The sequence below is a fragment of the Ursus americanus genome, chromosome 21, assembly GCF_024610735.1.
Source record: "Ursus americanus isolate L20-20 chromosome 21, mUrsAme1.1.p, whole genome shotgun sequence".
Taxonomy (NCBI): Eukaryota; Metazoa; Chordata; class Mammalia; order Carnivora; family Ursidae; genus Ursus; species Ursus americanus.
Window position 1 is genome coordinate 48,929,739 of NC_142147.1, and position 23,701 is coordinate 48,953,439.

Below are 23,701 nucleotides of genomic sequence, written 5' to 3' on the forward strand. Positions count from 1 at the left end.
CTTGTATATCAAGCTCCAGGGGTCTAATTTAGGTAATTATTTAAAAATCTGCTAGTTATATAGCATATCTTTTCCTGTACTATGTGAATTTATCTCATTTTATCCTAAGAGATAATGTGTAGGTTGTTTTAAATCTGTTCTTTAGTAAATCAATCAACGATTAATTACCTAGAATGTGTACAAACCCTAGGTGGAATACATAATACTATCAAATATGGTCCCTGCTTTTGAATTTCTTACATTCTCGTTGGGAGAAATAGAACATCCTCACCCCACGGTTTGTTACTGTGGCTGAATAACAAGACTCAGGTTACAAGAGGAGTAGAGGCCCTTATGGTGGGTGGTAAGATGTTGGAAGTGGCAAAGCCGTCACCTCTACAATTTCCCTTCATGTCAGTATGACCTCTAAAAAACCAAAATGGTTGGTGAATTTGTATTGCCTCTAGTTAGATGCGGCTAGAAATGCGGATTCTAAGCAAAGGCTATAAACTGAGGGTCTGTGATCCTTAAGGGATTGGGTTGAGGGAGTGTCCATGACGCTCTCAAGAGTATGTGGTGCATGTTGGTTCTGTTTATTTTTTGTGGGGAAAGGATCTGTAGCTTTCATTAAATTGTCAAAGGAATCCATGACCCAAAAAAGATTAGAACCACTGATTTAGAGTAACACTGAGACCCATGGCCTCATTTTGTCTTCCTTTTATTTCACCGTTTTAGATTGGGCACTGCATGTTGTTTTTCTGTGATACTTACTTGGAGGAGTCCTTGTTGCAAGTAATTGTACTGTTGAATATCTAAGGGAGAATTGTGTAATTCTGTCTTGGGGGAAGCTTGGTATTGTGGCTCTTAAGCTTTCATTTGTTCTCTTATTATTTAACAAAAAAATCTTCATATTTAAAATAGTAATCACTGCTTTGCTAGGTCCAAGTAGCTGAGCAGTGGTCACATAAAGATGAGGATGACTAGGTCCTGGCCGTAAATAAATAGGTTTTTGGTGATACACACTGTAAGTACTCAGAAATGGTAGTTAGTAGTCTTATGGGAACAACTATCGTGTTGTATCATGGCTGTAGTCTTAGAGGATGTACAGGGTAGAAACACAGGAAAAAGATTATTTATTTGAACTTTATATTTTAGTGAAATTTTACTGTTTACTTATCTCATTACCTCATTGGAGTGTTGCAAAACTTTGCATGTGGGGGTGTAACAGATTAGTGCTTAGGGCCACTGCCAAGCTGGAGAGGTCCATTTGGAAGCAATGAAGCCCAAGCTGTGACACATGTGTTCACATGGAACTCTTTTCAAGACTGTTGGCACCATTCACCCCACTCTGGTCAAGAGTATAGGGTTCTCTTTTTCCTAGTCACTTAGCAAGTATTTTTTGGGCACCCAGAGGGTGTGTAATTCTGGACTGGACCCTTGGACTTCACTATTTACTAACTAGGAGATGGCAGTATCTTTGGATCTGTCCCACTAATCAATATGGTGACAAGGTCACCTCTGCTGGGAGTAGGTATAGCTGGGCTTTGAAAGTCAAAATGCCAGAGTTCCAAACCCGGCTGCGCCATTTTCCAGCTAGGTTGCCTTGGGTCAGGTCAGGGTTGACCCCTCTGAGCTTCGGTTTCCTTGTGTGTAAACAGGAATATAACTATTTGGTGCCTATAGGACTTTCACATTATATACTACATGTCCATTGCTTTGCAGAGGGCCTGTTACACAGTAGGGCCCAATAGATGGCAGTTGTATTGTTACTAGTGGGCAAAGACTATAAATCTTGGAGAAATTCCCTCATTTTATTTATTCACTGACTGTGTCACTCAGAAGAAAGAGAATTCTACTTAGTGAATGGGAAAATTGGGTACTCCTAATTAGTAGTAGAAATAGTAACTGAGTCTTTGTTTTTTTGCCTGTGCTATACTTTTTGCTAGCACAAAGATTCTTAATTTGGGGTTCCTGAATTTTTTGCATAAGTGCATTTTTCTGAGGGAAAGGGTCCAAATTTTCATCAGATTGTCAAAGGGATCCTAACTGGTAAAAGATTACTTGGTTAATTGACCCATTGGGTAGGTGTAGAGCCACAGTTGGTACCCTTGATCCTGAAATTGTCCATCATAATAAGATAATGCCGAGAAAACTTTTCCAAATAAAAAGAACATAATAAGGATATAGAGTGAATACTCCAAGTCTTTTGTGTGCTTTCCCCCCCCTTTGGCAAAGAGGACACGTGGGACCAGTAGGAAACAGAGGTGTCAGGAGGGAGTGAGAAACTGCTTGTGGAATGACATGGCAGTTTCTTGTCCTCAAGTTAGTTCTTTCCACAGGTTGATTCTAGATCATCACTTGGCTTCCTCATCCTGTACCACGTTTTCCAGTCAGATGCACCACTTGCTTTCTCCTGAACACACACATTCAGGTTCTGTCAGCTCAAGTCGGTCCCTCTGCTGAGGCTGTCTTTCTCCCATAATTTGCAGGTCCAGGTCTCCTTCCTGATACTGCCTATCTTAATTATCATCAACCTGGAAGTCCCTTAGAGCACTGACGCTCCTTTATCTTTATCTTCCATGGGCACTGTCCTTTGTACAGAGTAAGCACTGCCTGTATGCGTACTATAGGGGCATATTATTATACATAATGAAGGGTTGTGGAACAAAAGTGAAGACTGATGCATAAGAAGGAACTCAGTGCCTGCTTACAGGAGGAAAATGGTATAGGTTAAATTTATTGAAAACATAAAAAATGATGAGATGCCGGTGTGAGTTCTGAGTTCCTGAGAGAGATTTTGGGGAACCCTTTTATAACCTCAGTGACAGCCTGGTTAGGCTGGTTAGGGGGAAGAACCCACCCCTACGTAGAAATAGGAGTGTGGGGAAGAGGTGACTAGCATTATGGCCCTGGCTGTGCTATAGTACTTTTGGACTGGGGTTATCTTCTCTCCAAAGTGGATTGGACTTTTTTTTTTTTTTTTTTTTAAGATTTTATTTTTAAGTAATCTCTCTACCCAACGTGGGGCTCTAACTCAAAACCCTGAGATTAAGAGTCACACACTTCCACCAACTGAGCCAGCCAGGCGCCCCCAGATTGGACTTTTTGAACATGTGATAGAGGTGTTGATGAGCATTTACCACGTACCAGGTACTCTTCTGGGTCCCGAGAATACAATACAACTGGACAAGAACCCCTACTTCTATTCTAGTGCAATGTATTGGGTGGGATGTTAGTCCCTTCACCAGCATGAAAATTCTGTGATCTGGACAGTGGGCACCAGTCTCTGCTTGGAATTGCTGTGAGGATTAAATGAGAAAGCACTTTGAAGATTATGAAGTGCTTTTCTCTTATTTATTATGAGTACTGCCCCCACCCTACCTTTGACCTATAATTGAAACAGATTAAAAATATTTAAAATGTGTGACAAGGTTACTGCCGGCATTTTTACATTATCCAATCCCCAGCGAGGTTTCCATAGCATATTGTAAGCAAGTTAGCGTAGGGAGATTGGGTGGAAGCTTTTTGCACCAGTAGAGGAGTGTGATCCCGGGGTTTAGGTGGATTCAGGGACTTAATTCCTTCCATTGTAAGTGAATCCCTTCAGCAGGATTGGGATATAGATTTGTAATACTGTCTTCACCAACTGAGAATGTATGAAGAGAGCATATTTACTTACAAATATTTTTGAAGTGTTTCTGTATTGGGTTTGTTTCTGCCTTTCCACTGAGTTCTTCCTAGTTTTTAAAAATATTTCAGATTGGCTATTAAATTCTTACATACAATTTCACATTGGTGGAGACTGCATGTTGGGAAAAACCAAAGTTATCTACTGATTTGGGCTTTTTTTAATCATAAAGTCAGGATGCAGTTGTTTTCCATATGCTTCCACTTTTAATTATTAGGCTGAGGATTTTTTTTTTAATTAAAAAATTTTTTTTTGAATTTTTCTTTTTCCTTTTTTTTTTTTTTTAAAGTAAGCCCAACGTGGGGCTTGAACTCACGACCCCAAGATCGAGAGTCTCATGCTCTACCAACTGAACCAGACAGGCCTGCCAGGATGAGTGTTTTTGGATACAACTCCCTTGCCCTTCAGATTTGTCCCCAGCACCTTCAAAACAAAGAGCAAATGATGCAATTAGGATGCAATCCGTTGCCCGTGGGTTTCAAGGAAAGTTATTTCCACACAGCTCAGAAGCTCATGGACAAAGTCAGGCTTCCTTTAGATTTGGCGAATTTGTCAAAAATGACCTGCTGAAATGAGATTCTTACCTTGAGGTTAGAGATTTTGAGAGTGAAACAGTGATGTGAAATTTCTAAGGCAGCTTTGATTTATGAATAAAATGTCACTTCTGATTCATTCTTTGAGTTATTATCATTTTTCCTTTGAAATTCTAAATGGACTTGACTCTGTTTACACTGTATCCTGGTGTTTTTCACTTTTAGTGAAAGAGAAGTCAGGGAGAGGTCTTTTCCCACTGTGCGCTGCGTCACATTTTACTCTTCTGTTTTGTGAGTTCTTGAGATTGAGATAAAAGATAAAAGTTCTTGAGATTGGATTTTCACCTACTCACTGATGTTTAGTATAGGCATTTTAATTCCTTTAGGGGCACCTGGGTGGCTCAGTCAGTTAGGTGTCTGCCTTCGGCTCAGGTCATGGTCCTCGGGTCCTGGGGTTGAGCCCTATGTTAGGCTCTCTTCACAGTGGTGGAATCTGCTTCTCCCTCTCCCTCTGCCTGCAGCTCCCCCTGCTTGTGCTCTCTGCTCTGTCAAATAAATAAAATACTAAAAATAAAATTGAGACTGATTTTCTTCCCATAGTATTTAATTTTATGATTGTCCTTATGAGGGGCCAGCCCTCACAGGATTTATATGAACATTGTCATCTGATCAGTATGAAAGAAATAGTTTTTCTGGAACTTTGAAAGAGTGTTTCCAGAACTTTGAAAGAGTGTTTCCAGAATAGTGAAGTCACATAATTTCTTCTTTGGTGATTTTTCAGGTGTACTTTCTGTGTGAGTAGAAATGCATTTTTGCAATGGGGTGAGGAAGAAAACGAAGTTAAGGGCAAAAACTTACCTTGCCTTGTCCCTTCCGTGGTTTGAGAAATAAAGAAAGGTGCAAGTTCGTGTTTTCTCACAATTTAATGTTGAGACCACTAAAGCTTATATTGATTCTCAATTGCAGATTATACTGACGTTTAAAGACAACCATTTTCCATTAAGTGTCACTTTGGAAATGGTCTTTGTGTTTCAGACTATGGCAGACATCCTGTTTCTCTTGTGAGTCTTGGGTGACATCACTGTTCCCCTTGAGGAGACAGCATTTTGAATCCTTCTGACCATGGATGAGGCATGTAATCTTTAGGTCTCAGTGTTCTTATTTAGGGAATGAAGGGGATACCTATCCTTCCCAGGTGGATTTCACAAGTTGTAAGGCAAGGTATATACTAGGACTTTGAGCTGCGTAAAGTACTTACACATCATTGTGGGGAGTATATTATTAAAGTTTACCTCTGGGTAAAGAAGAGCCTACCCCTCCTCACAGTGGAAAGCTCTGCTAATAGAACAAGTGGATTCTAGCACTTGTAGCTTTGATTTTTCTTGAGAAAGCTCAAGCTGCACAGCTGTTTTTGTCCATCCTGTCTTTGCAGCAGTGCAGCGTTGGGGTTAAGCCAGGTGTGCGGGCTTCAGAAGCAGGCAGCAAGGGTCACACGAAGCTGGGTGATCTAGAATGAGTCACTTCACCTTTCTGAGCCTGTTTTCTCATCTGTAAAATAAGGGTTGTCATAGTGCCTGCTGTGTTGAATTATTGTGAAAAATGAAATGAAACCACATGCATATTGTTTAGTGCTGTGCCTGGCTAGTGATTATTTGCTGGTATAAAAGAGATGAGAAAACTGGTGGTGTCTCTGTGTGTGTGTGTGTGTGTGTGTGTGTGTGTGTGTGTGTGTGTGTTTGTAAAGCCAGTTCTAGGGCATCTTCTGTTCCTTCCCCTTCCCCACGTACTGTGCCGGGAGAAAACTTCACACTGGTATACCCCTCCTGCTCTGACTGGCCTTTTATTTTTCACCTGCCCCCAAGATGGCCCTCAGGAGATGGCAAATAAGCAATGAACCAGAGCCCCACATTGTGAGGAAGCATTGGCTTAAGTGTCAAATAATATGATTGTCTATGGTAATTGATAGATTTGTTTTCATATATTCTGATTTTTTTGAAAGCTGATTATCTATGAAGCATTCAGTAAATCCCATTTTACCAGAACTTTTTATTTGCCAGTCTCTGAAAGGAATTTATTATGCCTAATACCTGGAAAATGCTCGTATTGTGTTGTAGGGTCTGGTTTCTTATGGTAAGGTTGTTCAAAGTAATAACGGAATGGGCTGGAAATGTTCAAGTATTTATCTCTTAGGCATGTTGGTAAATGAAGTATGAAAATGACAACAGCTGATGGCTCAGTTCTGGAAGTCTGTGAAAGTCAAGCTGCTTTTATGCTTTTGGTGGGGTTTATATCTTTTCTAAGGTTTCCATTTCGTGAAACATTGTTTTGTTAATGGAAAGCTGGAGCAGCAGATGATGTGATGGAGGTCCGTAGGTATGGTTTTAATAGTCGTTAGCCTCCGGACTTAGCGGTTTTTATTTAACCTTTAAAAAAGTTTACACCTTCCAACACCACTTCTCCTTATCTTGGTTTAATGTAATATCGGCAAATGAATTTAAGATAAGACTTAAGAGATGTCTACATGATCTCTGAGCAGGTTGGAAACACAGATACTTTCAGGAGCCGGAGGTTTACATCAGCTCCAGACTGACTCAGTTATTCATCCTTCTGAGAAAGGTAAATGTATTCTGGGCAGTTTTATGTAATGGGATTTTCAGGCTAGATCTTTAAACAAAAGAATGGAGGCCTTCATCAGAAGTATAGAGCTAGACTTTATAGGTTCTGGGGTGGCTTTGTCAAGGAAGAGGTGAAAATCCCTGCCCTGTGTGTCTCCCCCTCCTTATTGGCTGCATTTGAGTACTGATAAAGTTTCAGAATTTTTTTGTTCAGGGCTTTGGTTGAGATTTGTTTTCAAGTTGCTTTTTAGAACTAGACTGACTGCCTGGCCTTCATCCCCCAATCTCCATGAATTCCAAAGCTTTATAGCAGTCATCAGTCAGGAACCACATACCTAAGAAGGACCTCCTGTGTGTGAGGTGCTGGGGAGACAGAAGGAAATGCTTGGAAGGGTTCTCCCTATTCTGTAGAAACTTGCTTCGTCAAAGAGAGATGCGGTATCGACTTCCTTCGGAAAAAACATACAGCTAAACTATACTATAAATATATAGCTGAATGTACAGCAAACTAGCATCTTAATCTTCAGCACTCAAAAAGTACATTGTGATATACCAAGGGAGATATGTTGTAGGATTTCATTGTGGGATTTTTTTCTTAATCAGTAGTCTTCTTTTGCCATTTTTGATTTCCTTTTCTATCATAGTTGATGCGGCTGTTTTTATTTCCTCCTCATCTGCTGTTGTCAGTTATTGTCCAGTCAGGAAAGTGGAAACTCCACTCTAGATACTTCAAGCAGAGTGGGATTTAAATGCAAGGGGTTTATTCCAGAGGTGTTGGAAGGGCAGGAAGAGCAAAAGGAGGAAAAGAGGGGGTGTTTGGAGAAGCAAAAGGGAGAAGGGGGTTGTTACCCAGAGATCAGGAAGCTGGCTGCCTTTGGGCCTGGAGCGTCGGAGTTTAGAGCTGCTGACTTGCTGCTGCTGTTGGAGCCATGTTGCTGCAGTCCAGCAGGAACCCAAGAGCGAGCACCCCACCGACGGTGCCGGAGTCTGTGGTGTGTGCAGTTGCCTGCAGCCCTCCACAGTTGCTTTGCTGCTGCAGACAGACCAGAAGCAGGAAAAGAGTGTTGTATCCCTCTTCCTGCCATCCAGTCTCTAGCCTTTGGCAGAACCTAAGTGAAAGCCAGCTGGCAAAGGAGTCTGGGAAATGCAGTCTGCAGGCTTTCAGTTCTGGTAATACAGAGAAGAGTATATGAAGTACAAGTGTGGCCAAATGAATGCTATGACTGCTTGGGGATGATGAATTTATCATAGTGGGGATGGGCAGAGAAGGCATTATTTTAAACTTAACATTCAGAAAGGGGAGAAGTATAATGGTATTCCAGATGAGGGGTGTAGCCGGTGTAGGGGTTTGGAAACAGGAATATGCAAGGCACGGTCAGGGAACAGTTGATCTGGAGCATGGAGTTCTGGTTGAGGGACAGTTGGAAAAAAGGTTGAAAAGGTAGGTTGGAGTCAAATTGGGGTAGAAATGTTGCGACAGGGGCGCCTGGGTGGCTCAGTCGTTAAGCGTCTGCCTTCGGCTCAGGGCGTGATCCCGGCGTTATGGGATCGAGCCCCGCATCAGGCTCTTCTGCTGGGAGCCTGCTTCTTCCTCTCCTACTCCGCCTGCTTGTGTTCCCTCTCTCTCTAGCTGTCTCTCTCTGTCAAATAAATAAATAAAATCTTTAAAAAAAAATGTTGCGACAAAAACTGTATTAAAAAAATTTTTTTTGAAGATTTTATTTATTTATTTGGCAGAGACAGTGAGAGAGGGAACACAAGCAAGGGGGGTGGGAGAGGGGGAAGTAGGTTTCCCACTGAGCAGGGAGCCCGTCGCGGCGCGTGATCCCAGGAACCTGAGCTGAAGGCAGACACTTAACGACTGAGCCACCCAGGCGCTCCTGTATTAAAATCGACACAGAGCACAGTACACACTGCTTGGACCTGGGAGAGACCAGTGAGGAAACTCCCCATAGTCCAGGCTTTGCAAGAAAAGGGCACAACCAAGGCTGTGATAGTGAAGTTGGAGGGGAACAGTCCATCCGAGATAAGCTTTTAACTAGCATAACTGTCAGTGCGTTGGGGCACGCCATTGGAGTAAATAATGAATTCTGGTTTTCTGCATACTTTTAATGTCTTGATTACTTTTTATCTTTGAAGGTCCTTGCTCTCACTTTTTATGCTTTTCCCTCTTTCTGGGATGATGCCTTGGTAAGACGCATGTTGTTATTAGGCTGTCTCTTGAAGTAGCACTAAATGCACTTTGATCATAAACCGTATTAGTAAATTTGAAACCTGTGTAATGTCTGCAGGGGTCTTGATAACTTGAGGTGACACTTTTATTACTTGGGGGACACCTTTTTGGGTTTTGTTTGGTTGGGTTTTTTTTTTTTTTTTAAGATTTTATTTATTTATGTGACAGAGAGACAGCCAGCGAGAAAGGGAACACAGCAGGGGAGTGAGAGAGGAAGAAGCAGGCTCCCAGCAGAGGAGCCCAATGTGGGACTCGATCCCGGAACACCGGGATCACGCCCTGAGCCGAAGGCAGACGCTTTAACGACTGCGCTACCCAGGCGCCCCATGGTTGGGGTTTTTTTGTTTGTTTTGGGGTTTTTTGTTTTTTTGGCGGGGTGCTTTTTTCTTTAGACACTGACTCACTTACCCATTTAGCAGTAATTATCGAGCCAGGTACTAGGTTCAGTGCTGAGGTTGGATAGAGAGCAGAGTAAATAAGACATTAGATCCTCATCTTCTTGGAGTTAACAACAAAAAACACATGAAAAGAAGACTATTACTTGGCCACGGAGCCTTTGCGGTTGTGTTTACTCTGCTTGGAACAGTCTTCTTCCAGATTCCCACATTATTAACTCTCTCACTTTTTTGTTTTCTGATTGTCTGTTTCCCCTTGCTAGAGTGTGAGCAAGGATCTTTGTCTCTTGTTCATTGCTGTATCCCCAGTATGTAGGGCAGTGCTTGGCACAGTAGTAGGTAATTTACAAGACCAGTAATTTTTTGTTGAATGGTGAATGAGAACGAATGAATGGGTCATCTGGGAAATTGAAGGAAGGCCACAGTCTAGTGAGAAAAAGGTAGAATGGTGGAGATGAGATCCCATTTTGGGATGTATAAGAATTTGGGGTTTTAGTAGAAGGGCAGAGGGGAGCTCTGAGGGATTATAAGCAGGGAATAGAGAAGATAGATCTGTACTTTAAAAAGATAATTTGTTGTTCTACAGAGTAAAGGTTGCAGAAAGCAAGCATAGATGTGGGAAGGAGCATTTGAGGCTGTGGCGATCCAGGTGATCTAGCTTCCCTGGCAGCAGATATATTCTCTCTCAGCTGTTGAATTTGAGTGTCTGTTCCAAGGGTAGGGATTGATTGTTATCAGTCTGATTATAATTGTGTGCACTTAGTTATCATTAGCCCCAAGAGACCTACCTGTCTCCTTGAAGAACATCATTGTGCAGTGATCCTGCTGACGGATGAAAGCTGTCAAGATAACTTGGCTGTGAGATGCCATTTAACTAGTTTGTATCTGTGTGTGCCTCCCTGCCACCCCCTGCAAGATTTAATGACCTAGTTAGGGAGAAAGTCCAGGCCTCTTGGCTTCTCTCCAAGTGTTCTACCACTAAAATGTTAATATTACCTTTCTCAGAATTCTTCTGAATCACTTGCTGGCACTGTAAGTGGCCTTTTAAACTTTGATTTTGCCACTTTTCAGACTGTTTGTACTAGTACTTTTCACTGTAGGAATTTGAGTTGCTTTGGTTACTTGAAGAAGGCCTTTTCACTTGCCTTTGCTTTTTAAAATGGGAGTAGCCTATGATAGGAATGTTACTGCCGCTTGACATGTTAGTTGGCAAAGTTGTAGAGGCAGCCCTTACTAAAGGTCACTTTGGAAGAGTAGTAGTTGGTTACTTACCATTCTTGGCATTCTTGTGGAATGATACAGGTTTATGGCCTTTTTATTAAGTTCTTAAAATCGAATGGTCTTTAATTAGAAGCAAGCACATACAAAACTTAGTGACTCCAGACAACACTGGCCTTACTGTATTAGATTAGAGAGTGAGGTTTGCACCCGTAGGAATATGGGTTTTGGAGAGGTAATGGAGAATAGGTGTGAGAAGTCTGTATCGAACACATTCCATTTCCATCCATGCCATCTGCTGGTTGCACCTTTAACAGTGTGGAATGTGGACGTACAGCATGTGGACGTACAGCTTTCAAGCTCAGTTGCCTTTTGATTGCTCCTGACTAGGCTTTCACCTCTCATGATTTAACTGGTTGAATTGGGCTTTGTGTTACATAGTATGAAAAATGGAGTCAGTAGCCTAAGTTTTGAACTCATGTAATTATAAGACTTGACAAGCCATGATACGTAGGTTTTAATCACTGTCTTTGAAATGGTCCACTCCAATATATTAAACGAGACAGTGGAGGAATATATAAACTCAAGGACTGACAAGTTAACACAAAACAACCCTCCCCTTTCCAAAAAAAAAAAAAAAAAAAAAACAAACAGCAGCAGCGGTGACAGAACGCACACCTTATTGTGTATGATTCTTCACTGGGCAAAAGGGCTCAGGAAAGTGTGTGTAATCTCTTCATCCAGATGTAGCTGAGGATGTCCCCGATGGAGAAGACTGAAAAGAAGGGGTGGTGGTTTGGATAGAGCACTTTGGTGCAAATAAGTTCTATTCGTTTACAGGCTGACATCTGCACTCTTGAGGGGATTTGATTGCCAGAGGTATTGCCCTTGTATGGATGGCAAAATTAAGCCCCTTTACACAGTGGGTTCCCTGAATAGAAAGTCAAAATAACAGAGGGCTGCGGGAGCAGGGGAGTGGTCTGAGGAGTTGGGAAGATGTGCACAGAAGTGAAGGAGCTGATTTGAATCACGTTCATTCATCACCACATCTCTTCCTCCTGCAAACAGTAGTAGTCACATTAGCCAGGTGATAAAAATTTTCATTTAAGATTTTAACATAGTTGATGCCATAGGTAATCAAAATCAGTCTGCTGATAAGGTTTTATAATGGTGGGGTACTTCTCTATTCCATTCTTTCTAATGTGAATTAGAAATCGGGCCTAGCTATTTGTTGTACTTTGATTTTAAGACTTTTCAAAAGAATGTACCTGCGGTATGTTCCCAGGACCATGTGTAACCTGGGGAGTGGGAGGCGAGGTGATTGAGGGAGACACTTCGTGGGTTTATGTTGGGATGAATAGGGCAGGCATTCTGTGCATATGTAACTGAGAGAGGTATGCTATTACCTAGTATGAGTGCATTTTTGAGAATTTTAACTCAGAGACATGGTTTTCTGAACAGCGGCCAAATACATGAGGTCAAGGTGATTTCCTCTAGTAGGACAGCTGTCATGGAAGAGTAGGCTGGGCCTGTTTTCCTTCTTAAGTCTGAGGGCTAAAGTAGTGATAAGAGGTGACTCATTGATCTTCTCGAAAATTACTGGCTAAGGACTTTCAAGGAATGGTGGTTGATAAGGAGGAACTAGTTACTATTCTGGTCTGTTATCTAAGGGAAAATCATGAAGCTAGCATTTTATAGAAAATGCCGTTTATTAAATTCCCTAGATGTGTTTTCTTAGTTATTTTCTTAGTTATTTTTTGGACTCCCCAACAGGACATGTTACTTTCATGATTCTGAAATTTATCTTGAAGTAATGGGTGGTAGAGAGGTACTATATGGAACATGGAGCAGAAGCTCATGAAAATGTGCATATGGGGAGGGGTGGAGATGGTGGCGGTAACGCATGGTACTGGCTGAGTGTTATTCCTTGTTGTCCCTTTCCCGTTTTGATTTGAGGGTCTTGATTAATCTTACCGGCCAAGAGCGGTGTGTAGAAACCACTCTGGGGTAGGGGTTGGGGGTGGGAGGGAGGCCTTGCTTATTAGCACACAGGTCTGACAGCGGCGTCTGTGACTGACTTCCTTTCTCCTCCTCAGCTTCCGCATCTGTCACCTGAAAGGGTCGGCTGCCAGCTTTCCCCAGCTCTGCCTTCAAGGGGCTTTCATTTGGAGAAACAGATCAGTTCATCTGGAAGTCCTTTTGTTGTTAATCCCCAAGAAGAATCTTAGGAATTTTTTTCAAATGGGCCAGTTTTCTTCAGATTTTGCTGCTTATTTATCTGCCCTTTCCCTTTGGCAGACTCCCTTGACAGGGAGACACAGGGTCATTGGTTTAAGTATGGGAAGGAAATTATGGCCTTGAGCACAGTCAGAAAGAATCTGGCTCTCAGGCGCTTCCTGTGAGCCACCACTAAATTACAAAGACGGGGCCCTGACAAGGCTTTTCAAAGGGGCATCTTACACCACCACTGTGTCAGCGTTTCCATCGTGAGCAGTTGTTTTTCACAGTGCTTATTATGACCAGGTTTGAAGTGGCCTTTACACGGGAAGCATTTACCCGCTAGAGTGGGGGTAAAACAGACAGAGTATGGAGGAAGGGTGAGGGTGTATGGATTGCTCTCAGAATTCCCCCTTTTCAACCCAGACCTCACCATGCCATTCTTGCCCAGAATCCTGGGGCTTCTTCAGGATGAAGTCCAGACTCTTCTTAGTGTGACAGTGCCCTCAACAGATTTGCCCCCAGCCTCCCCCGCCGTACCTGCCTTATGTCCTCCATTCTTATGTCCTCTGGCCAGGACAGCATAATACAGTGGGAGGAGAGGACCTAGGGGGCAGAGGAGTAGGAGACCCCGGTTGTGGACCGGACTCCCTCTCTCACTAAGTTGTTTCTTTTTTCTTGATCTCAGTAGTCACTAATCTGGATGAGTTTCCTGAATGAGAGGAAGAGAAGAAAGGGTTTGGGGGACAGATCAGGAGTCTCTTTTTGACTCTCTTATCTCTTGGCCAAATCTTGGGAATCACACCGCCAAGTGCCTGATCATTAAATGGCTTTAAGAATCAAGAAGTTTTTTGAGCTTTTATAAAAGCCCATAGAACTTAAAAAGAATTTTTTTTTTTTTAATGTGGGATCCCAACATATAAAACAGGTCAAATTGAGTTGCTCTGTTTTAAGGTTGAAAGGTCTGATGTGTCGCCTGTTCAGCCTTCCCCATAGTCCTGAAGAACTGCCAGTTACACCCGGGGGGCCCCCCAGGGCGCTGCTTCCCAACATTTCTTCTGGCTTGCTCCAGTGAGGATTAGAGTCACCTGTTTGACATGATCCCAGGCAGAGGCCTAGTGTAGAAGGGAGAGAGTGTATTGCAGTGGTTGCTCATGGTGGTTGAGAAAGGGCCGTGTTCAAATCCCAGCTCTATTTGCTAGTTCAGTGTACTTGGGCTTCTTCTTTTCTCTGATTTGTATGTCTTGTATGTATGTTATGTGTGTATTTATGATTTGTGTGCTTTTAAAAAACTGTAGAGAAAAGTATATAAAGCACGCACAGTATGAACAATTATGAAGTGATTACCCTAAGCAACCAAGTCAAGAAATAGAAGCTCTACTTTTCCTACCGTATCGCCTTAAGTAGCCTCAAAGTAGGGACCTCAAGTATACTTTTCAATATTGAGGGGATAAATATTTGAATAGGAAATAATATTTTCCTTAATAACTTGTTGTTATTAAGTACCTACATGTAACATCTTTTCATTCAGAAAATCCAGTTTGTTTTACACATATTAACTCAAATGTTCATCTCTTCTAGAGGACAAGGATAAACGCCTCAATTTAGCAGATTTTCAAATACAATTAATGGAGCTTAGGGCACAGTTTTGTGCTGATTCCAGGCTCTTTTGGATGTTCTTTCTTGTGTGTGTGTGTGTGGTTTTTTTTTTTTTTTTCATCTTTCTCAGACTCTTTTTTTTTTTTTTTAACCTTCATTTGAAATAAGGCAAGTGTGTAAGTAAATGTGGAAACCAGAAAGTGGAAAAGATGGATAGCAGTATTGATTTTGCTCGTGTGAGTTCTTTAACCTTTGGATCCAAATTGTGTGTTATTAAAATTTGATGGATTTAGAAGTTGGTTTTGTTTCTTCTGTTTCTTTGTGAACACTGTCCTTATCTTCAATACGGGTGCCTTAGGTAAAATAAAACCATTCTTTTAAAAAAAGTTTATGCATGTGGCATGACTTTTACTATTTACAGTAGCCTGTTTTAGGACTGACAGTTTATAGAATAATGCAAATGAGTAGTGAGGAATAATTAGAAATAATGGCCTGAAGTCCTCATGTCATCTTAGAATGCCATCAGGGGAATAGAATAGTGAGGCTTAGTGTGGACTTGAAAATAAGCTGACCTATTTTCCCCAATTGACAGAAATCCCTGTTTCTTCAGCACTGTCCTCTGTTTGCAAGGCACATTTGGCTGGACAGTGCCTCCTCTCTTGCGTATCCAGAGAAATGTTTATGGAGAACATTGTTCTAAAAAAATTTTCTGCTGAGAAGTTTAAAAAAACAAACAAACAAACCCAGGACACCTGAATAGATCATAAGTGCTCAGAAGCAACTGATGAAATAATTTTACAGGTTTTCTTTACCATTTCAAAAACTATAAAATTGAGTTCAATACCAGGAAATTCAAAGGTAAGACTTGGCTGTCTTTCTGTTTCTTCATTTGGTAAGAATCTCCGCTGACCTTATTAATGATAAATAGGCTGTGATACTGAGGCTTATTGGAGTGCATTGGCCTTGGTTTTGCATTTCCTTTGGCTTGGATTATTTTTACAGCTTATCAGAAATCCTGTTTCATTGTTGTTGTTTTTCTTAGTATAGGTAACCCAGAGAAATCATGCTGCATCAGTGAGAAGATTTCTCAGCCTTTGGTTTTTGTCTTTGTTTATAGTTGCTTTGATCAGATAGCTTGATTAGAACTCCAGAACTACCTGGTAGAAACCTGCTGAGGATAAAGTTTAAGGAAGTGCTTTTGCTGAAAGCAGCCCCCTTCATTCACCAGGGGAATCTGATTTCATCCTGTGAATAACTTGGCTTAGAAGTTTTATTTCTTTGGGACCTGCTTGTAGAGTTCTGCGCACCTCAAAGCATGAGAACTGTGTCAGGATGAAAAATGGGCTGCTTGCTTTATTCAGCATGCGCCGGCTAGGATGGTAAGGAACCAGCATAGTTCTGTTTTTTTTTACCCTGGAATTCAGAGGTGCCTTTACCAGGGCTTGGGGAGAAAATGAATCCAGAGAACAGGAAGACACATTGCAAAAATTACAAATGGAATGGCAGAGTATCTTTCATAGCTGCACTTTTAAAAGCTAACTTTAGACCAGATTATTTTAAAAACAGACATCTAAGATATCAGTCCTTTAAATTGGCTTTTGATTTTTCTCATTGGGCTCTTTGGAGAGTGCTGTCCATTGGGTTTACACCGGGTATAGCGAGAACTGAATGCCCATACATACCCAGAGTCCAAGAATAGCCCGTCTGTTGCATGAGATTACATGTTTCAAGACCAGATGGTTAAACACTTAAATCAGTCTTTCCAAAGGTCCAGATGACCCATTTCAGAGATTTCCTGTACCCAGAGCCCTGGGGATGTAGCGAGATTCATTCCGAGGCTCTGAGGAAATCCTCCCTCCTACATTAAACAGAAGTAGGTGTGTGTAGTGGGAGCAGCCTCCAGTGCTATTCTGGGCAAATATTTGCTCTTTGCTTCCTTTATAAATCTCTCTTTTTCTGTCCCCTTCCCCATTTTATTATTTGAATTTGCATTGGACTGAATAGAAATAGAATTTGCCATATTCAAATGGAGTTTTCTTTTATGTTAGATGTTAGTTTGCTGGATGAGGAGTTAAAGTAGTGGTGTTACCAACAGTAAATAACATCGGTGGGGTCAAAGATAGTGGTCATGCCAGATTCTTGCAAGTGAAAATACAGTCTGCTCATAGTTCGAGCCTGTCTGTCCCTCTGGTATTCCAGTCAGTCTGTCCTAGAACGTGTCCAGTGCTTTTCCATTTTGGCCACCATTATTCTTGCCCTTTCTCATCTTTACAACACCTGGGTCGTCTCCAAGCCCTGCCAGTCTTCTGGATATTTCAGGTAAATATCCAATTCCGATTTCACTTCTGCTCTGATACCTTCCCTTAGCCACCCTAGATCTGAATGATCTCCTCTTCCTTTCTCTGGGAATCAGGGAATGGTCTATGCCCTTGATTGTCTTGTGGCTTAGTTTGTCTTTTTTTCTAAGTAAAAATATTATATCTGAGGTAAATGATAAGATTCTCATCAGCAAGGATAGTGCTCCGTTTCTTCTTTGTTTCTTTGCATTGTCTTAACTCTGTGAATAAGTGATTTGCACCAACCAAGAGTTGGATGCTCAGAGCGACTGGGTGGCTCAGGTGGTTAAGCGTCTGCCTTGGGCTCAGGTTGTATTTCCGGGGTCCTGGGATTGAGCCCCACGTCAGGCTCCCTGCTTGGCGGGGAGTCTGCTTCTCCTTCTCCCTCTGCCCCTCCCCCTCCTAGTGCTCTCTATCTCAAATAAATAAAAATCTTAAGAAAAAAAAAAAAAGAGTTGGATGCTCAACTGACTGAGCCACTCAGGTGCCCCTATAAGTGTGTACTCTTTAATTCCCATCCCCTATTTCCGCTGTCCCCCACCCACTTCCTCTCTGGTAACCATCAGTTCATTCTCTGGTTAAGAGTCTGTTTCTTGTTTTGTCTCTCTCTCTCTCTCTCTGTCTTTTATTTCCTTTACCCTTTCATTTCTTAAATACCACATGAACGAGATCATATGGTATTTGTCTTTCTCTGACTTATTTTGCTTAGTATTATACTCTAGCTCTATCCATGTTGTTGCAAATGGCAAGATTTCATTCTTTTTTTATGGCTGAGTAATATTCCATTGTATATATACCACATCTTAATCCATTCATCTATTTTTTTTAAAGATTTTATTTATTTATTCGGCAGAGATAGAGACGGCCAGCGAGAGAGGGAACACAAGCAGGGGGAGTGGGAGAGGAAGAAGCAGGCTCCCAGCGGAGGAGCCTGATGTGGGGCTCGATCCCACAACGCCAGGATCACGCCCTGAGCTGAAGGCAGACGCTTAACCGCTGTGCCACCCAGGCGCCCCATCCATTCATCTATTGATGGACGACTAGACTGTTTCCATAATTTTGTTATTGTAAATAATACTGTGATAAACATAGGGGTGCCTGTAGCCCTTGAATTAGTGTTTTTGTATTTTTCAGGTAAATATCCAGTAGTGTGATGCCTGGATTATAGGATAGTTTTCTATGTTTAATTTTGGTTTTTTAAAGATTTTATTTTATTTTATTTTATTTATTTGATACAGAGAGAGAGAGACAGCCAGCGAGAGAGGGAACACAAGCAGGGGGAGTGGGAGAGGAAGAAGCAGGCTCCCAGCGGAGCAGGGAGCCCGATGCAGGGCTTGATCCCAGAACACTGGGATTACGCCCTGAGCCGAATGCAGACACTTAACGACTGGGCCACCCAGGCGCCCCTATGTTTAGTTTTTTGAGGAACCTCAGTACTGTTTTCCACAATGGCTGCACCAATTCTGCATTCCCACCAATAGTGTAAGAGGGTTCCTTTTTCTCCGCATCCTCACCAACACTTGTTGTTTCTTGTGTTTTTGATTTTAGCCATTCTAATACATGTGAGGTGATATCTCATTGTAGTTTTGAAAGACTATCTTGTTCAAATTCAGTGGTTCAGTAGACCATAGATTTGTGTTTTCTTGTTACTGGAGCTTTTATGTTTCATCCTTCCTGGTTTGTTTGGAAAAATCTATTCATCTAGAAAATTCTCCTTTTGGAGTCTCTTACAGGGAAAAGTTTCCCAGTTATATCCCCTCCTTTTGCTCTTCCTCTCTCTTGTGGATAGGAGTCTTATCGTGTATTTTCTTAATGCAAACATTTTAACCAGCTGCTGATTGTAATTCATAGCTTTGAAAACTCCTTCAGAAATTTAAGGTGTTGAGAAGTATGAGGTATTATGGAGGTTTAGAAAATGCTCTTTGCTTTGTTAGTTACAGTGCATATTTCCATTCTCTTCTCATATTGGGACTAAGAAAAATTAGGGGAACATACTATTTTACTTGTTTTTTTGCTAGCAGCTCCCTGTGAAATTATTTCCTTACTTTATTATTATATAATATTGTAGTATTGCTAGTTTGGCAGTATTCTGTACATGGTTTTTTTGTTTTGTTTAAAGATTTTATTCATTTGACAGAGATAGAGACAGCCAGCGAGAGAGGGAACACAAGCAGGGGGAGTGGGAGAGGAAGAAGCAGGCTCCCAGCGGAGGAGCCTGACGTGGGGCTCGATCCCAGAACGCAAGGATCACGCCCTGAGCCGGAGGCAGACACTTAACGACTGAGCCACCTAGGCGCCCCTGTACATGGTTGTTTGAAACTAAAGGTGTTTTCAGAATTTGTTGACTATTCTCAGAGGTAGAGACAATAGTTTGGGTTATGGATAATAGTGGTGGATCTGTGTCTTAACGGGACATTCCAGATCACAGAGCCCAGAAACACTTCCTCTTGGGAGTATGGGGGTGGGGTGGGAGGGTGAGATACATTGATGGAGCTGTTGACAGTATGAACTTTAGCAGTCGTAGTAATGCTGGATCACAGTGGCATTTCTGTGTCCTATGAAATGTGTACTATCTTGGGAATGTTGCCACTTCTTGCCCAGGGTTTTGTAGAGGTGTTAAAAAAGAAAACATCCTCCTGCCTTCCAGTTGAGCCCGTCTTTGGGGAGCTGGTATGGTGGTTAAGCAAATCAAATAAACAACTCCGGAAGCCTGGTGACAGGTTCTGGAAAAGCTCTCAGTTTTTGGCATTATGTTGTAGTAAGTGCAGCATATATTTTGTAACAAAGAACTGAAGGTATTCCTGAAGTATTTTCCTTTCTGAAGGAGTTCACTTGTGGTGTAAAACTACTAAATGTTGGGGTCTATTTTTTCTAATAAAACTAGCTCTGTAAAGCTCGAAGGTGAAAGTAGTTACTGTTTAAAGAATCCTTTCTCCCCCTCCACTGTAACGCTTCAGTTTTAAAAGGATTAATATTGGCAAATTATCAGAATGGACATTCAGATTTTGCTGTTTGAGTAGCTTGGTTGCCCACTAAGAACACCGGTTCCTGTCAGATTTAAACTAAAGATACCGCAAAGTCTTGGACATGCCTTGTCTTCTACTTTCTCTTTCTTTGTGGCCTTAAGATCATTAAATTTAGTGACTCAGCTAATTTTTTTTTTATCCACCTCTTAGAAAAGTTGAACGTGTTCGTGACCAAGCACTTAGGGTTATTTCCTTTAAACCAAGTGTTTGCAGCGTTTTTAGATTTATAACAGTCTTTGTTTACCGTGTAATTCAGTCCAATTGAGGAACTAGTAAAACTGCATTATCCAGACATCAAAGACAGGCATGTAAGAAGAGTGTACTTATACCACGGAACCGATTAGGTTTCTAACAAGTGGAAAGTTACCAGGTGTCCCCAAATTAACCATTCCCATGCCAGCTAATTCTCATTTTTTGGTACCTTTTTAACTGTAGTCGATTAGCATTCTGTGTTTAAAAGTATCAGTTGCTCTGTTCTTGAGAGTTGAGGGTGTTGCTTTCTTCTCTTCAGCATCCTTCAGACTGCTGAGACTTTGACTCGAATGGGCTACCCAGAATACTGTGCATTTAGAAAACTTCGGGGGGGTACTGGGTGGCTCAGTCAGTTAAGAGTCTGCTTTTGGCTCAGTTCATGATCGTGGGGTCCTGAGATTGAGCCCCACATCAGTCTCCCTGCTCAGCGGGGGGAGGGGGTCTGTTTCTCCCTCTGCCCTCCCCTTGCTCGTGTGTGCATGCACTCTCTCTCTCCCTCTCTCTCAAATAAATAAAATCTTTTTAAAATTTTTCAAAAAATACTTTAAAAAACTGGGGAAGCAGCAGGTTGAGTGCAGAATACATTTTAGCGTAGTTCAAAATTTAGCTGCTATCTTTATTTCTTGATTTTGAAGAATAGGTTGGTGTTTTGTTTTCCTGAGATTTCCGTGAAGAGATAGATGATTCGACCCACTTTGCAGAGAAGAGGTGGGACAATTTGCCAGCTGTGTGCAGCAGTCACTGGAAGTGGGGACCTGTGTCACATAGTTGCATTTCAAGATCGGTCGAGTAGGTGGCCTTGAGTCCTGCCAGACCCTGGGATGGGGAATTGATAGAGAAGGGCTCTGTTGTGGGAGCACCCTTGACTTAAACTTCTGTCAGCATTCCTATCTGAGGCTCTGTTAAACCTGAGTCTCCTCAGGGGCTGAAACAAAATTGTGTATGTGTACTACAAGTAATGTGCAAAAGCACTTTGATTTTATACAAATCTTTGCCATTTGGGTATTTCAAAGGATGTGTGTAGGGGCGCCTGGGTGGCGCAGTCGTTAGGCGTCTGCCTTCAGCTCAGGGCGTGATCCCGGCGTTCTGGGATCGAGCCCCACGTCAGGCTCCTACGCTGGGCGCCTGCTTCTCCCTCTCCCACTCCCCCTGCTTGTGTTCCCTCTCTCGCTGGCTGTCTCTCTCTGTCAAATAAATAAAATCTTTAAACAAAAAAAACCAAAACAAAAAACAAAGGATGTGTGTAAGCATCTTAAAATTTTACCTAAGTAAGCAATCAAGTCTGGAACTTGGCTTCTTAAGGAGCACGCCATCAGGTTATCTGGAGGCTATTGCTTATAATCATTGAGATTTCTCTTTTGAAAATGGTCAAACAATTTTTACATAACATCTAGCCACATTTTGTTTCCATAGAGGGTTTGGTTTTCTGGGTTATCAAAAGAAAGATATGGATGTTTGGGAAAGGTCTGTGACCTTTTGAGGTTATCAAAGGGGATAACTTTCTTCTTCCATTCATCTCCCTGTCTTCTTAGAATAATGCGTGGAGGGTCTGACTTACTCTGGCGTTTCTTAGGAGAGAGGCTCACAAAAACATATTAAGGTTGTGGAAATTTTGAGTTCCTACCAGGCATGACTGAGATTCAAAAGAAAATTGTTCTCTTTATTTTGAATTCTGAGTTCTCTCAGGAGTCTGTTCATTTGGCTACAGGTTTGGCAATTACATGGTCATATTTGCACGTGAGTAGACGGCAGTGCAGTATAAACAGTAGTTGCCAGAAGACCACGTATGTAGAGACAGCCAAAGCCTAGATATTTCACTTGTGTCAACCAGGAAGTTGCTAAAGACATTGTAAGACATTATCATAACATTTCATTACTTCAGTCCTTTAAACTTTAGGTCCTTTTTTATCTTTATTTTATTTTATTTGAGATAGAGAGCGAGCAAGAGAGAGAAAGAGAGAGAGAGAACGAGAGGGGGGAGGGGTAGAGGCAGAGGGAGAAGCAGACTCCCTACAGAGCAGGGAGCCCAACGGACTCCTTGGGAGTGTGACCTGAGCCGAAGGCAGGAACTTAACCGACTGAGCCACCCAGGTGCCCCAAACTTTAGGTCCTTTAAGGTGCCACTTTTCAGCCACATTCTGTGGTTCCCCTAGTCTTTGGGAGAGAATCCAAACTCTTTGAAAGTGGCTTAATCTGATCTCTATGTACATGCCAACACATCTCACCCACCTCTGCCCCTCACACACTTGAGAGACCGTGCTTTCTTCTGCAGAGAGGAGTCTCCATGTTTCCTTCCCCTACTAAAGGTTTCTCCTGAGATGAAACTTCCTCCGGAAAGGCTTTCCTCAATCAGAAGGCTGGATTTGGGGACTCTTAATATGCTCTTGCAGATATTCACTTACTCATTCCTTCAGTTAATATTTGTGTCAAGCACTATATCATAGGCTGAGGATACAGAAGAAAAGAAGAAGGGGTGGGCTTTGTCTTCACAGAGCTTATGTTCTAGTCAGGGAAACTACTCCATACTCACACCTTTTAAAAAAGCTTTTTATTTGGAAATAATCACAAATTTATAGAAAGTTGCAAAAATTAAAATAGCACAAAGGAGGATTTTGTCCACAATTACCTATTGTTAACTTTTTACCTCATATGCGTTCTTTCTCTCAACATATATACAGGTTTTTTTCTGGACCAGTCACATACATTATGCCCCCCGCTCCCCATACTTCAGTGTGTATTTCGTAAGAGTAGGGCTCTTTGCTCACATGGTAGTTATCAACTTCCTAAATTTGCATTAATAAAATACTTTATCTAATACTCTGTTCACAGTCCAGTGTTGTTAATTGACTTAGTAATGTCCTGTATTTCTCATTCTGGTGCAGAATTCATTCTAGGGTCAGATAATTGCATTTACTTATGGTGTCTCTTTAGCTTCTTCTCTTGATCTGAAGTGTTTACATAGCCATTCTTTGTCTCTTATGACCATGATATTTTTTTGAAAAGTACAGAGTGTGCACTACTTCTCCGCCCCACCCCCCAATAGAATCTTGCTCATTTTTTGTTTATCTGATGTTTCCTTGTGATCAGGTTGAGGTAATGCATTCTAGGCCATCACACTGCATAGTAATGTATCCTCCATATCTGGAGGACCACAGTATTCTTCTGTCCCTCTTTGGTGGTGATAATTTTCATTACCCACAGTGTTAACCCAGTTTCTCTACTGTATACTTAGTGGGTTTTTTTGTTCCTCTTCCCTTTGCAACTAATAAGTATCAGGAGACACCTCAGTTCTGTGCACATATCCTGATTCTCATCAAAATCTCCCCCCAGACTTAGCATCAAGTGGTGATTCTTTTCTGATCCAGTAGTATGAACTCAAGTTCCTGTATTGTGCAGTGGGTTGTAATTTGTTGCTGTATTTAATTATTTTGGTGCTCAAATTGTGCCAGATTTGCCCAATGGGAGCCCTTCTAACTGGCTCCTGTGTCTTTGTGAGGTGCCCTATCATTTTTTCTAGCACTTCTTTCCTTTCCTGCATAACAGGATGTTCCAGGCTCATCTTGTACCAACCCTGCTCTAGCCCTGGAATCAGCCACTTGTCCGAGGAGCC

The 23,701-nt window shown here is 41.8% G+C and overlaps 1 protein-coding gene and 1 non-coding gene across 2 annotated transcripts in view; one reads left to right on the plus strand and one right to left on the minus strand.

Annotated features, from left to right (window-relative positions):
• ARHGAP35 (Rho GTPase activating protein 35) overlaps positions 1–23,701 on the plus strand; it is a 118,684-nt gene that overhangs the window by 17,101 nt on the left and 77,882 nt on the right. The gene's annotated exons all lie outside the window — the stretch shown is intronic.
• On the minus strand, positions 3,959–4,031 carry TRNAE-CUC (transfer RNA glutamic acid (anticodon CUC)). Its single transcript has one exon. It is a non-coding gene; the product is annotated as a tRNA-Glu (tRNA).